The sequence below is a fragment of the Diorhabda sublineata genome, chromosome X (assembly GCF_026230105.1).
Source record: "Diorhabda sublineata isolate icDioSubl1.1 chromosome X, icDioSubl1.1, whole genome shotgun sequence".
Taxonomy (NCBI): Eukaryota; Metazoa; Arthropoda; class Insecta; order Coleoptera; family Chrysomelidae; genus Diorhabda; species Diorhabda sublineata.
This window is the reverse complement of record NC_079485.1, coordinates 25,476,243-25,490,664: the sequence shown is the minus strand read 5'-3', so window position 1 is coordinate 25,490,664 and position 14,422 is coordinate 25,476,243. Positions and strand designations below refer to the sequence as shown.

At 30.9% G+C, this 14,422-nt stretch overlaps 1 protein-coding gene across 2 annotated transcripts in view; it reads right to left on the bottom strand.

The window, feature by feature from the left end:
* The window catches only part of LOC130451362 (synaptic vesicle glycoprotein 2B-like), a 59,926-nt gene that overhangs the window by 23,187 nt on the left and 22,317 nt on the right, over positions 1 to 14,422 (bottom strand). Inside the window, exon 1 of one of the 2 annotated variants that reach the window (XM_056790337.1) lies at positions 8,295 to 8,525. The exons of the other annotated variant lie outside the window; for it this stretch is intronic. The gene's annotated coding sequence lies outside the window, so the exon portion shown is untranslated. Of the gene's footprint in view, positions 1 to 8,294; positions 8,526 to 14,422 lie in introns of those variants that run through there. 2 annotated transcript variants of the gene reach the window in all.

Here is a 14,422-nt window from a genome sequence, read left to right as displayed (position 1 = left end):
AAATCAAGAATATTTAGAAGCATAAACATGTGAAAATGTCTAAAAAATAAGAAAGTATAGAAAATTATTTCTTTTCAAAGAATTTTCTATGGCTCTTATTTCACGAATTGGTTCCTATTTTTTTATATTCAATCTCAATAAAATCACGAATTTTTATTCATACTCATGTGAAGACATACGATATTTAAACTAGAATTTATTTTTACAAGGAGGTGATTTTTTAATCAACTGTAAACTGTCATCCATTGATTTCAATTGACAAATTGCATTGTGTAGAATAAATAACCAGGGGCGTTACACCGCAACGGATATTTATTTAACCCGATATACAGTAATATAGAAAACAACTGCGTCGGAACAAAAATTAGGAAAAAGTTAATAATCCCGAATTAATGTCTGGAAATGTTGTTTATGTGACATCCATGCACATAGGAATGCGTACTTTTTTGAACTCATCAAAAAATGATAAGAACATCATAACTTCAAGGGTTAAATACAATATTATCTATATTTAAATAGTTATTTTGTGAAAACCATACAATATGGAACGAAGATTTGCATTTGTAAAGTATCAATACCCTGTACTAAAAAATGAGTCAAATCAATTAAGTTTCATTATTATTGTTTACTACAAAAGTGTTTAGTGAAATTAGAAGCTATTTAAATCGTTGTTTGGTTAAGAAATAAATTCATAGATCGTTGTTAACTTATTGCGACTTTTAATCATTATATAATGAAAAAAAAAATAACCAAATGAGGTGTATACCTCCTTGTTAACAGCCCTTTTACTTCGTGTTGTGGTTTATTTGTATTAACAGACATTTTAAACCCCGCATTGTAGCTTCGTAACTTTTTTAAATAATTAAATTGGGTTTAGTCTTTTAAACCTTCTTATTTATGGATTAGTATGCTGGTATTTTGTTTAGAATAAAAATGACGATATCAAAGGAAAGAAAAATATTTAAAAGTACTCAATAGAATTTGAAAGGAAGTTATCCATTTTAAATAGTAGTAAATCGAGAAATTGATATACCTTTTGTATTTTTTTACTATTCAATATTTTTTCGTGAACTTTCTTCTTGAACCGTGTAAAAGTTTAATTAAGTATAAAAAAATCTGGTGGTTGAAACGAGTTAAATCTAACATTCTCATTTTATACAATTTTGATTACAAAAAATAATGAAGAATGGACTTGTAAATGCCTCTGTTAATATTTTTCTAGTGGTAACTATTTAATAAAAAAATGTAAATAAAGCAATTAGGGCATGCGGTGACCTCACAAACATAACCTCGAAATGTGAAATTTATTAACATTGATTGAGCAGTACATGGTAGTAAATTCTCATTAATTATTTACATTTTTTACACTTTCACTGTCTTGTTGTACTATTCATATTTACTGTAATTCACATAAAATGTCTCATTTGATAAAGTAATACATTTAACCAGAAGAATCATACAAAGCTAGTAAAACGTACTTAGAGGCTATAGTAGCTCGAGATTCGACTAATTGGTTGACGAAATGCAAGGGAAAATATGTTAATTATTTCTAATGACGAATAGTGAACGTCCTCGTGTACACTTTATGAGAAAACTGCATTGGCAATTACTTGTTTCAGAAAGCAGATAATATTGCAGCATTACGCACTGCAAGAGTTTTAATTGTCATGTAAGATTCTATCAAGTGAAAGGATTTAGTGATTATCTAGTCCCGAGAAGTAAAATGTTAATTAAAAGTTTCTAGATAATGATCAATTTTTATATTATTCAGTACCTACTAGTATTTCAGGTAATCAAAAATTGAGCTGATTAGCTAAACAATTCAAACGTGTTTTTTTCATAAATCATGCATGCTAGTTTTTTAAATAATAATCAATGGTTTTTTTTAATAGCATTGTTACAATTAACCAGCAGCGATGACCCTGCTATATGCAATTCATTTCCCTTGAAAGTTTAACAGAAACCTTATTTTTCAGTTAAATATATCTTATTTGATATAAAAGTGGGAAATACATTTTAAATGACTAATGAAAACCTTGAGAATGCCTTTGAATATGTTACACATAAAGAGTATATACCTATCTACTTCTATTTACCATTGATTTAAACAGATGACAGATATATTTGGATTTTATTTTGGAAGATAGTTTCTTATTCAAATATACCAGATTTTGTTTAATACCAGTCATATTCAATGTATAATTTTAATATTCACTCTTTAATATAGTAACTTGTTAAGACCAGTCTATAATTTTATGATTGTTTTACTTTCTTTTAATCATTATCTCTTTGTATATTTACTATGCAGTATGTTTTTATAATAAATAGTACAGAGGGGGATAAATTTGAATTTCGTGTATTGTTAAGACATTACTGGGAAAAAAGATTAAAGCAGCCGTGACGGCAAAGAAAATATGTGAAATTGAAGGGACAGACACAAACACAAACCAAATCAGCACTTTGATTATCGTACTCCATTGGAGCTTCTAAAGATACCATACATCGCCATTAAAAACCATAAGATAAGATCTATGGATGTTGTCGAATAGTGCCACACGAATTAATCGAGGTACAAACGAAACTACGAGTAAACAGCTGCTTGCCCTGCCGAGAAACTATTAGACTCTTGCTTGCCAAACCCAAATCAGTGGTTAAACAAAGGACATTTACTACAGCACGTCGCAAAGTGAGGTCGATTCGAACGGAAAATCTTGTTATTATGTTACTTTTGTTCAGTGTACTTTTAAATCATTCCAGATGGTCGAGCTATCAGTGTCGAGGTATATAGTGGACAATACGAATGTATGATGTTTTATCGAGGAAATATCCAGGTTTAGTTAACAGACAGCAGGTTCTCTTATAAGACAATGCTAAATCAAATACTGCCAAAAATGAAACGAAATATATCGAAGAAGTTTGTGGTATTGCAAATCTTGCAAATTTAGATCAAAATGAGATATTGAAAATGCAGTGCAACAATTTTTTGCATCTAAACCCGAAAAATGGTTTTACCAAGGTCTCAAGGAGCTCGCAAAACATTGGATTAAAACTCTAGAACATGATGGGTTATACTTCGTTTATTGAGGTTTTCTTCCTGACTGATTACTTGCATATAAACAAAGTGAACATTGGAAACCGAAATTATTTATATTTTTTGGCTACCTGCAATTGCAATATTAATTTATTATTCATAAAACAAACAATAGTTCAAATTAGCGTGAATTGTAGAGTTTCTAATCGATACTTTCCCAAACTGTTATGACCCAATTGTAAAACACTTAAAATCAAGTACCAGCAAAAATATATTTACTGTAATTGTTAAAATATTTCTGTTGTCTCTTCTGATTCAAAAAATACACCGTTCTAGTATTTTAGTTCGTTGTGACGCAGCCAACTTTCCAGAACCGAGAAAGGTTTAGAATCTTTGATTTATAATTGGTACTTCTAAGTTTCATTCATCACATAAAGTATTTTGTAATATCAATATCTTCTTTGATATGAAGTATATTTGTCATTGTAGAGAAGCTTGACCAAAACGTAAATATCTTCATCTTGTGTTGGATATATTTGAGTATAATTCATATGAATCAAATTTCACCTGCAAGGACAAACCTGCCGAACCGATGTTTCTAATCCGGACTAAAAATATTCACTTTTCAATTTTCTATATTCTATAAATTAGATGATTATTTCCCAAAATTTGGTGTTATTTATCATATTATATTCTGAATAAGAATAAATGATAATATTAAATGTTAATTTCATCCAATACTTTGGCAATGAATCCTACCATATCAAAGATTGGTTTCAATTTGCTTAATAGACCAAAAATATTTCATATTAAAAATAATTTACTGTGAGTTATTTATTCTATGATACATAGACAATCGACCCCCCACTAACAGGTATGGTTTGTTAAAGAACAAAATGTGATCTCTAAATCTTAACAAATATTTATTTGGATTACCACCATATTCCAGTAAGGATTCTTAGCATTTCTCTTATGTTTTGGCTTTCATCTACAGTCCACATTAACCAGAAGTAATAATTGGTCCCCATATCTAAATGCATTATAAAAAATAATAAAACCGTTTCTTTTTCATTTGAATATATAATAATTGAAATGTCAGTCTTAGAAATTTAACTTCTTTTTAGAAACCGTTTCAGTGCACTCGGAATTTAATTGGAGATGGACCAAACTTATCATTGCGATTTATTTTTTCCACATAATGTTAACTGTCTTTTACATCATGTTCAAATGTCTGCATTATTCAGAAAGTTTCAATATACCTACTCATTGAACAAAATTTCATTTTTCAAAGGATGCCCTTGTTTGATATTGAAAAATAAATGTCTTATGACTAATATAAAAAATATTTCTTACTACTTCAATGAAATAGGAAATGTTAGCTTATTTTCGTCTGGTCTGGTTAAAAAAATTCTTTTTTCGTTTATTACGCATTTACGTACATACTTCTTAATTATGTAGTGTTAATAATAACGATGACAAAGTTGATAAATTAGTTAATGAAGACGCTACTTGTGCACAATTTACGAAATATATAATAGTTTTAAACACTAGAAAATCACATTTTAAGCAAACGAAATTAAAAATTAGAAGACAATTCCCTTCAAATAAGGGAAATATAATTAAGTGTATTACTTTAATTTTAAAGAGCGTGAGGGTACTTAATGTCCATTAATGTGAACATAGAGCTATTATAAAATTATCAGAAAAAGCACCTTATGGTTTTTCACATCGAGTGCAAAGTTTCCGTGGCCACCAAGCTAATACATACAAGCGTCTAAAAGAATAATATCAATTGTATCTAACCTTTAGCTTCCTGCTTTTTTGAAATATTTTAAATAATTTAAAATTATTAAAATGAAGGACCATTTCAAACGAAAATATAAACTATATTAATTTTCGAAAGTCAATTTTTATCTGTTCATAGTGACAACGTGAGTCATATTTTTAAATAAGAATGAAACTTGGGTGCGCAGTATCAGAATATTTTCAAACTCTTACCGCGTTTCGTAGCAAATACACTACATTCCACCTTTGTACAGAAATATTTCAATTTATGTATATTACTACAAACTGAATTAACTGTGGTTTAAAGACATATTTACGTTAGGCACGTTGAGTTTCGAGAAGAATGAAGATGAAAACATGACATGTATTTATTATTGTTTCAAAAATGAAAAAACAGGACAAAATTAACATATTTCAAGCAAAATTCCATGAAACTGGATTTGATTTTGGTATGTGAAGATGACGTTAATATTCACCATACTTTTCCACTTATGTGTTGCAAATACCTCACTATAAAAATAAGGATAAGTAGTTTCAATTCATTTTGTGTAATAGTCATAAAAACAAGAACAATTCGTCAGGATTTATCGTAAAAATAACATATACAACTCGATAGAAAGTTACTTTCTCGCATGTTGTTTCACTTAGCTAACGCCTCATTCCTTAGCCCATACAGTAGCTTGAACTGCTACTTCAGACAAAATAGTGGAAAAATATTGAAAGAACTAACGTCAAATTAATTTTGCACAATTCTATATTCTCTTGGCTGCTTTAAGTAACACCAAAAAAAAAATCAAGAAGAGTTAAGCTAAAGATACACGTGTCAACAGAACACGTCAGAATGCGACACATCAGATAGACCGGACACATGTGTGTGTTATAAAACGTGTGTGCCAGTTGACATTTTGATGTTTTTAACCAGTTAAGTAGTATCCTCGACCTTCAGGTTCAGGTACAAGAAGAGATGGATTGGTTGGATGAAGAAGAGGAAATGGTTGCGGTTACTGCAGCATTGCTTGTGCTACAATATGAATCCTGGGAGTACTGGGTTCATCCAATAAACCAACGTAGGCATGAATGTGGTGAATATCATGTTCTATGGCCCGAAATTAGCAATGGCGATGACAGGTGTAAAATGTATATCAGGATTACCAAGAAGGGATTTGATGTGGTTTACAATTTACTAGAAAGTAAATTGAAGAAGCAAAATAGAAATTTTAGGGAAGCAATATCTCCAGAGGAACAACTTTTAATAACTTTAAGGTAGAAAACAACAAAATACAATATTATATTTTCTTAAATACAACCTAGTATAAAATTATTATAAAACTAGACATATTTTTATTCAGATAATTCGGAATATGTGTAGAGAAGTCATACACTAATTAGGGTTTAGCGTTATGATAAATTTTGACAGCTATACTTTAAGATGGCGCCAACTAATGTACATAAAAACGGTATTTCTTATAACGTATTTTAATTCAAATAATTTGAAAGATGTGGAGAGAAGTCATACATTAATTAAGGTGGTGAAATAAATAATAAAAAAACCAAATTCGCAGTAATCAGTGAAGAAGCATACGGAACAATAGCACGGTAATTAAGAGGTTATTGAAATTTATCTACTTAAGAATCATGATCAATCTTAATGGTAGCCTTAGCGAACAAAATAAAAAAAAGCGTTAAACATCGGAAATAACATTTGACGTGATCAAATATCAGACTTGTTATGTAATTTTAAAAATTTATTCGATACTTTAAATACTAAAATAAAATCTTGTATAGGGTTAATCTTGGTGATTATATAAAACAATCATAAAAGTATGTATATTATGAGAGAAACACTCGTGATGAGTTTTGCGAAAATAATTTATACTGGAAAAATTATCCAAACATTGTTGTTTAAAAAATGAGAGTAGATCTCTCATTAACGAGCTGTAAGTGTTACCAGATAAGCGGTTTCTATGAATTGATCAACATCATTTTAACAAACAGAGCGTCAAAAATCAAGACAAACAGTAGCATCAGCAATGAATAACAGTTTTTTTATTTCCGTAGGGTTTTAACCCATATATTGACTTAGATAATTTCAGTACAATGACATCTTTTCAACTAAATTTTGGCATTATATTTTTATTCTTAAAATTTGAAATACTAGGATTTCTTAAAAAGAAAAAGCGTTTGAGGTTTATATACTCTACATCACGTTACTTGTATATATGAATATTGGTCTTCAGTAACTTTCTTATATCATGAATTAAGCAAAAAAATTATTTACAACATATTTGGTCACGTCTCCTCTGAGTGGATATTGAAATATCGAGCTTTATACTTTTAATGTTATTTCAAATTATCCCATATCAACAAATTTTTTAAAAATTTAGTTCAATTGAATGAAAAAAAAATAACAAATTCCCCTAGTTTGTTATTTGAAACGAACATGAGGATTTAGTCCTTTGAAAGCAAACAAATTATGGGAAAATTTAATCACTTATTTTTTAACTTTAGGAATATCAATAATTCAACCAGAATAAAATACATTTCTAAATAAAATAAACTGTCAAAACATGCTTCTAATTTCAAGTTCGCTGAAAATTATTCATTAATCGCTTAAATTTTCTAATTACTTAGAAAAGCATTTAAAATGAATCAGACACTGTTTCCCTGAAGAGCAATTGAAAAATAAATTTTATACAAAATATATCTTTTTCTAATTGTAATGAAGGGGAAAATTAGTTGTTCTAAGACTAAAAACGTCTATTGTTAGACTTTCTTCACAATAGAAGAAAAAATACATAACCTTTTCACCAAAAAATTTCAATTATTTACCAGACTATCATTATTACTTCTCATACAATGAGTCAAGCACTGTTCTCTGAAAGGCAATTGATATATCGAAGAATTCATTCCGACGTTTCAAACAAAATACATCTTCAATTGATATAAACTGGCAAAAGTTAAAAAATGTAACCTTGTAGCTTTAATTTAGTACAACGCGGTTGTGGGATAAATTTACTTCAATAACGCTTAAGTGCGCATCAAATTTCGATTAAATTGTAATTTAAAATCTCATGTTCTCTATCGTTTTCACTCTAGAAATTACTCTTAAAACATATCGAAATTTTTGGTTGAAATTTTCGATAAAATCTCTGTTAAATTGGTATTTGCAACAGAATTGTTTAAATATATATCTTTTACCTAATTTGAAACATAAACACTAATTATTTGAATGCATGATATATATATATATATATATATATATATATATATATATATATATATATATATACATTATTCCATGTAAAATAGTAAATTAAAAGTTTATTTTCAATTCAAGATGAATTAGTAAAATAACTTGATAACTGTAAGAGTATGTTCAAAAAAAATTAGTTATTGATTAAATTAGTAGTCGTTAAATACACAAGTCATTCACACTGTGTAGTTAGATAAGGAAGTATAAAGTTATAATTTGACTTACCAAAAGTATTCAGAGATTTGGTTCAAAAACACCTCTGCAGGGCTAGATGGCCTCCGCAGTAACACTGACTGTTTACGACATCGCTAACTTTATATACTACTCCAAACAATATGTTTTTAAGAGACTGATCAAAAAGTAAATAGACATGCGTTGGATCTAAGACTCAATCTTTAACTTTTTGTTATCATAATCTGTAACATAACATTGTGTTTTATTGTAGGTTACTGTGTTGATTTGTAATTGTTAAGAATTTCATCACTTTTTCTTAATTTACTAAACTAAGTTACTTGATAATAATTGTCTAGTTTTATTTCCAGAAAATATCAAAACACGGTTGTTCAAAATTTATAATGAACCAACTCATAAACTAAAGCTCATAGAAATATTTAAAGTAAATGCATAAAAAATTTAATTCATTCGCTTTTAATTAGGATGTATCCTTTTATTAATAAAACCAGGATGTTTCTGATTTTATTTAAAACAAAACATTTTATTATCATATTTAGGAATGCTTGTCAGTGGAGGGTTAACATTAACCCGAACAAGACCTGTTATTCAATTTACTCAGAGAAAAAAATTGACGCTATGTCTGTCTCAATAAGATATCATAGAATGGAAATCTGAAGTTGAATATCTAGGAAAAACCCTGAACAATAAGCTTCCTTATAAAAAGTATATTGAGGTAAAGCCATAAAGGTACTGACGAGGTGCATAATTCTATCCGAAAGGAATCGAAAATACTGCGTTGACTATACAGGTAAAAGAAAGAGACATGACTGGTGGGAAGCTACAGGTTGCATTACGACCTGATGATTTAACTACTCCAAGAAGAGAAATTTCCTTTCCTATGAATGCTGTTTCTTCAAATTGTCTTGAAATGTGTGACAGTAAACGTTTTTATTATTATTCTAGGTCCTACACCTCTATCTTCATCGTTGATGATTCACTCGGGTATAGTTCACAGTCATGGGTATTTTGCAAGGTGAATCGACTGCAACGTAATAACGTCAATAAGCTGACAAATCTGGTATCAATAGTTATATTTCTTTCTCATCAAATCCAACTAGCTTTCAAACTCACGTACGCAGATTGCTTCATCTATTTTTTATATAACTACAATCCTAGGATTTTCCTCCGTGTAAGAGCTTGACAGTTGCAGCTAGCACCTTTTCTGTGTATGCTGTTTTTGACAGTAAACGTTTCGGTATTATTCTAGTCACTACACCTCTATTTTCATCGTCTACATTGTTTTTTTTTTTTCGTTTTTATTATTACTTGGTGTTGTAACGAAGAAGTGACACCGCTTAATTTTTTTCCTCCATACAAACAAGTTGTCTCATCAGATCTGAATATAGTAATCTAACGGTGTGAGGTCCGGAAAATGCTGGATTTCGTAGGAGTTCAATACCACCATATTCATCGATCCTATTCCGCGCAACTTTCGCAGTATATCTTGTGGCAAAAGAACCCGCGTCCAGATAACTATACCTGGATATTTCTCCGATACAACCTCATACATTCACATTAGCTGTCCACTGCATACCTCGGCATTGATAGCTTGACCATCTGGAATGATATCAAAGGGAGTATACTAAACCTCCATAATTCCACTAGAGACACAATAAAACTTTCCACTGGAATCGACCTCTCTTTGCCATGGTTCAGGTAATTGTCGTTTGTCTAACTACTGATTTTTCATGTTCGGATTCTTTAGATTCTTTAGAACCATTCGGTTATGTTACGAATGGCAAATAATTCTTCTACTCGCGTTTCGCTTGTATCTTGTAATTCGTGTGGTACTATCCGACAACTTCCATAGATCTTACCTAATGATTTTTAATTGGGATGTATGGTATCTTTAGAAGATAAAGTTATTAATAGGATCAACCAACGCTATGCCGTTCGCTCATTAAATGTGTTTTTTCCTTCAATTTCACAGATTTTTCTTTCTTCCTGGTCCTTCCCAAACAAGTACTTTCCATTAACCAATGTTTCCAGTAACGACTAATGGACGAAAAAAACATTGAAAAGAATTAGGATTAGTTAGAAAGATGACTGAAAAATGATGACACCACTCAAATTTTCAAATTAAAAAATAATTATTAATATCAGTTTGACACAAAAGTGTCGTCCAATTTATCGGCTTAAAAGAGAGTATATAGAGTGGAATATTTATAATTGATATTTATATTATACAGCTCGTCCCTTTGGAAATTACGGATTTTTCACCATAGGGCACAAATCGCCTTACGGTTCGTTCATACATGTTATGGATGTACGTAATGAATGAATGAAATATTCCAATGTTAAAGATACTAGAGGTAGAGCGGTTTTGTTTTTTTAAGGTAAATATACAGCTGTTAAAATTCCAAAATACATCTAGTTATTTCAATAATTTATCGATATTGGGTTATTTTTCGATTATATACTATGCACATTTTTTACTTTTTATAATGTGAAAGTAGTAACAAATATTTACACCTTTTAGTTAGGGTTGCCATCTGCCCGGGTTTTCCCGAGTTCGTCCTAGTTTAGTGTGCGACCAAGCAGGTCTCAATTTGTAGTCTGGCTTTAAAAATTTGGTAAATATGGAACCAACAATGTTTTCTACAAGCTAATAGAAAATATAAATCTAAACATGGTTAGAGTGAAATGCTCTGCATATTTATTGCCAGTAGATGTGGAAACCACCATCTTAAAAATTTATAATTTTTTTGCTACTAACACAATACGAAAAAAGATTTTTAAGAAATTCGTGAAATGGCTTTTGATAAAAAGTTATTGAGTTAAAAGAATTACCTCAATAATTGTAAGTATATAATGAACGCAGATCTTTTAAGATTTTTATTTAAAAATTTTATAAAACTTTGTTGAATTGAATATTTTGAAATTTTTATAACAGATTGAAACAATTCGTAACAAACTGTGATAAGATTTTATTTGGTTAAGTACATTTAAAATTATTTTAAAGGATGATTACGAGGATGGTCCCAGAAGTACCTGGATTGCAATAGAGATGGCGATAGTTGCTCGAAAAATGCCATAGTACACAATCTATACAGCATATGTTTCAAGTTTGAAGACGCCACGTTATTATGTATTTGTTTAGAAGCCATCAATAGTGAATTTTCAGTGAATTTGTAAAAATTGGTCATCGTTATGTGATACAATACTTTTATTAATCAAACCAATTTAAAAGCTGAACTAGATTTTAATCTGGGTAGAACTGCTCCTTCGTTATCAATAGTAAAATATTGATTAGGTAGCCAAGTATACACGAGGCCGTACGACCTGCGAAGACCAGCATCCCAGTGTTCGACCAAATGAGGTGACGACTGAAGAAATATTGAAGAAAATCCACAAAGCGGTACTGGATAATCATCGACTGAAAGTGCGCGAGCTAGCATACATAGTAAGCATTTCAAAATGTGCGGTACATTGCATATTAACTGAAAATTTGGGCATGCGAAAGCTGTGCGCAAGGTAGGTACCGCGTTTGCTCACAATGGAACAAAAACAGCATCGTGAAGATGTTTCCATCATGGATGAAACTTGAGTCATCTGCAGGCAAAGTTATGGCGTCGGTTTTTTGGGATGCGCGTGGGATAATTTTCATTGACTATCTTGAAAATGGAAAACCATCAACGGCGAATATTATGCGAACTTATTGCAACGTTTGAGCGTATAAACCAAGCCAAACCGGCCGCATTTGACTAATAAGAAAGTGTTGTTTCATCAAGAACCAGCTCACACATCCGTCATTGCAATGGTCAAAATTAATGAATTAAAGTTTGAATTGCTACGTCATGCACCCTTTTCGCCAGATTTGGCCCCATCGAACTATTTTCCGTTCCCAGACATGAAATAATGGCTCGGTGGTCAAAGATTTTCCAACAATGAAGAGCTAGCTTTGTAACAGTAAATAAACGTTCCATGTTATGCTTTCAAATCTGCAGTTTGATCTTCATTATTTCTATGTGCTTTCCACATTCATGCAATTCTGTTGTGAAAGCTGGAGCTAAAAGGAGATTACGTTGAAAAACAAAAATATTTCGTGTTTTCTTTTTTGGGTCAGGTACTTCTGGGACCATCCTTGTAAATTTAATTTAATACCTTAAAGTAAATTTCAACTGTTGACGTGTCCCGATTCTGAGCTTTGAAATCCGAGGTTTCACGCGTCTCGTCATCTTGGTTGGCAAATTTTATGGATGGTAACTCTGTTTTTATAATACTGTAAGCGGTTCAATAAGGGAATTGGAATTAAATAGCTTTCAAATGAGGAGTCATTTTCCGTATAAAAATATCAACCATTACGTCAGCACATCATCATCGGCGAAGTAAATCTTACAGTATTCAAATTAGAATTTTTTTTCTAAAATGATTATAGTTCGGCCGATCACTGTATATCTGCGTTAAAAACAAAACTAAATATTTTTCCAAATAGCCTTAAAGAGATTTTCTTCGATATTTATGTGTTATATAATTGAGGTTTGTACTACGTTTCTAAATGCATAACATTAATGTGAACTTAATACTCTATTTCAATTGCGCAACGTTTCTCAAATATTTTTATCTTTTCTAGGGATATATATTATTTAATTAAAACCCAAGTAATTCTTTTATAAATAGAAAAAATACGTATCTAACTTAAATTATTTAATTTAACTTATTTGTAAATCTTTATATTTTTTATTGAGGTTGTAGATGTTTGCGTTACCGAAAGTTCCATTTTCAGAATTTTAAATTATATATTGATCGAATCTATTCACAATTATCACACTCTTTTTTTCCACTTTGCTCTTCGTTTAAGTAAATCTACAATCGTGAGATATAGTCGGGGAGCTGCCTACATAAAACAGCATCGATAACACGACGTTTAAGCTTGGGAACAGGGGGCCCGTAATTAGTACATCAACAAAGGCATTTCTGGTACTACATACAGGTCGGATATAAAAATACCCGCCTGTTTACCGGGGAGAAAAAATGGGCTGTAAAACCTCATATGGTACACGAGTGAAAACTGTTGGATCGTGGTGTCCGAACCTCACCAACAATACCAGAAGTTTTGGAGGTCGGAAAATCCTCGACAGAAGTGACCAAAAGTGCCGGAAAATTCACCCGAAAAACCCGATATGTTACACAATTGAAACCTTGTGGAACGTGAGGCCGGGCTCTCAGCTAGTAGCAGTGCAAAACTTCTGGCACTATTACACTGCTACTAGTTGAGAGACCGACTTCACGTTCCACTTCCACGTTCTGGCGAGGCTTTTCCGACCTCCAAAACTTCTGGCGTTGTTACAGCGATCTTATTTGAGGTTCGGACCCCACGCTCCAACAGTTTTTACTCGTATACCATATGAGGTTTTCCATTCCATTTTTTCGCCCGGGAAAACCGGCGGGTATTTTCATATCCCACCTGTACACAGTGCCAGAAATGCCGTTTGGTGATGTACTAATTGCGGGCCCTCCGTTTCCAAGCTCAAACATCGTGTACCTTATCGATTTATATAGATGTTTGAAAACCTCATATCTTTTTCCGTCCTGAAACAGTTCCTTAAAATGGACGTGTTTTTTACTTAATATTCTATTTTGATTAGTGTAGCTCTTTTTAGCCATAATAATTGATTAAAATAAGCAGGGAATTCCCAGATGGTTATTTTTGCACAAATACCTACATATTTTTGAGATATTGAGGCTTTTAAATTTAGAACTTGATATATCTCATATATTTAGAATTAATTTCATTTTGAGCGACTTTAATTTATTTTACTGACATATTAAAGGACATATTAAAAATTCATTTTATAGTTATGTATTATTCACTTACTAATTATTATTATATATTGAAGGTTGCAATCTACGATTTTAGCTTTTCAATTTTTTGTATAATATTTAATATTGAACCATGTTTCCTCTACTATTCATTTCCCTATTAAGTCACAAATTCTATATCCATTGCTCATAGTTGATGCGTACTAAAATTATCAAGTAATAATTGAACCACCTGGCATATTATACTCGATTGATTGTGCTTTTTATTGTTTGTTCAACACCTGCTAGCAGACGTTGTTATTATCATTCTTAATATTGTTCAATTTAACAACTTACACTTCCGAGCACTTATATAA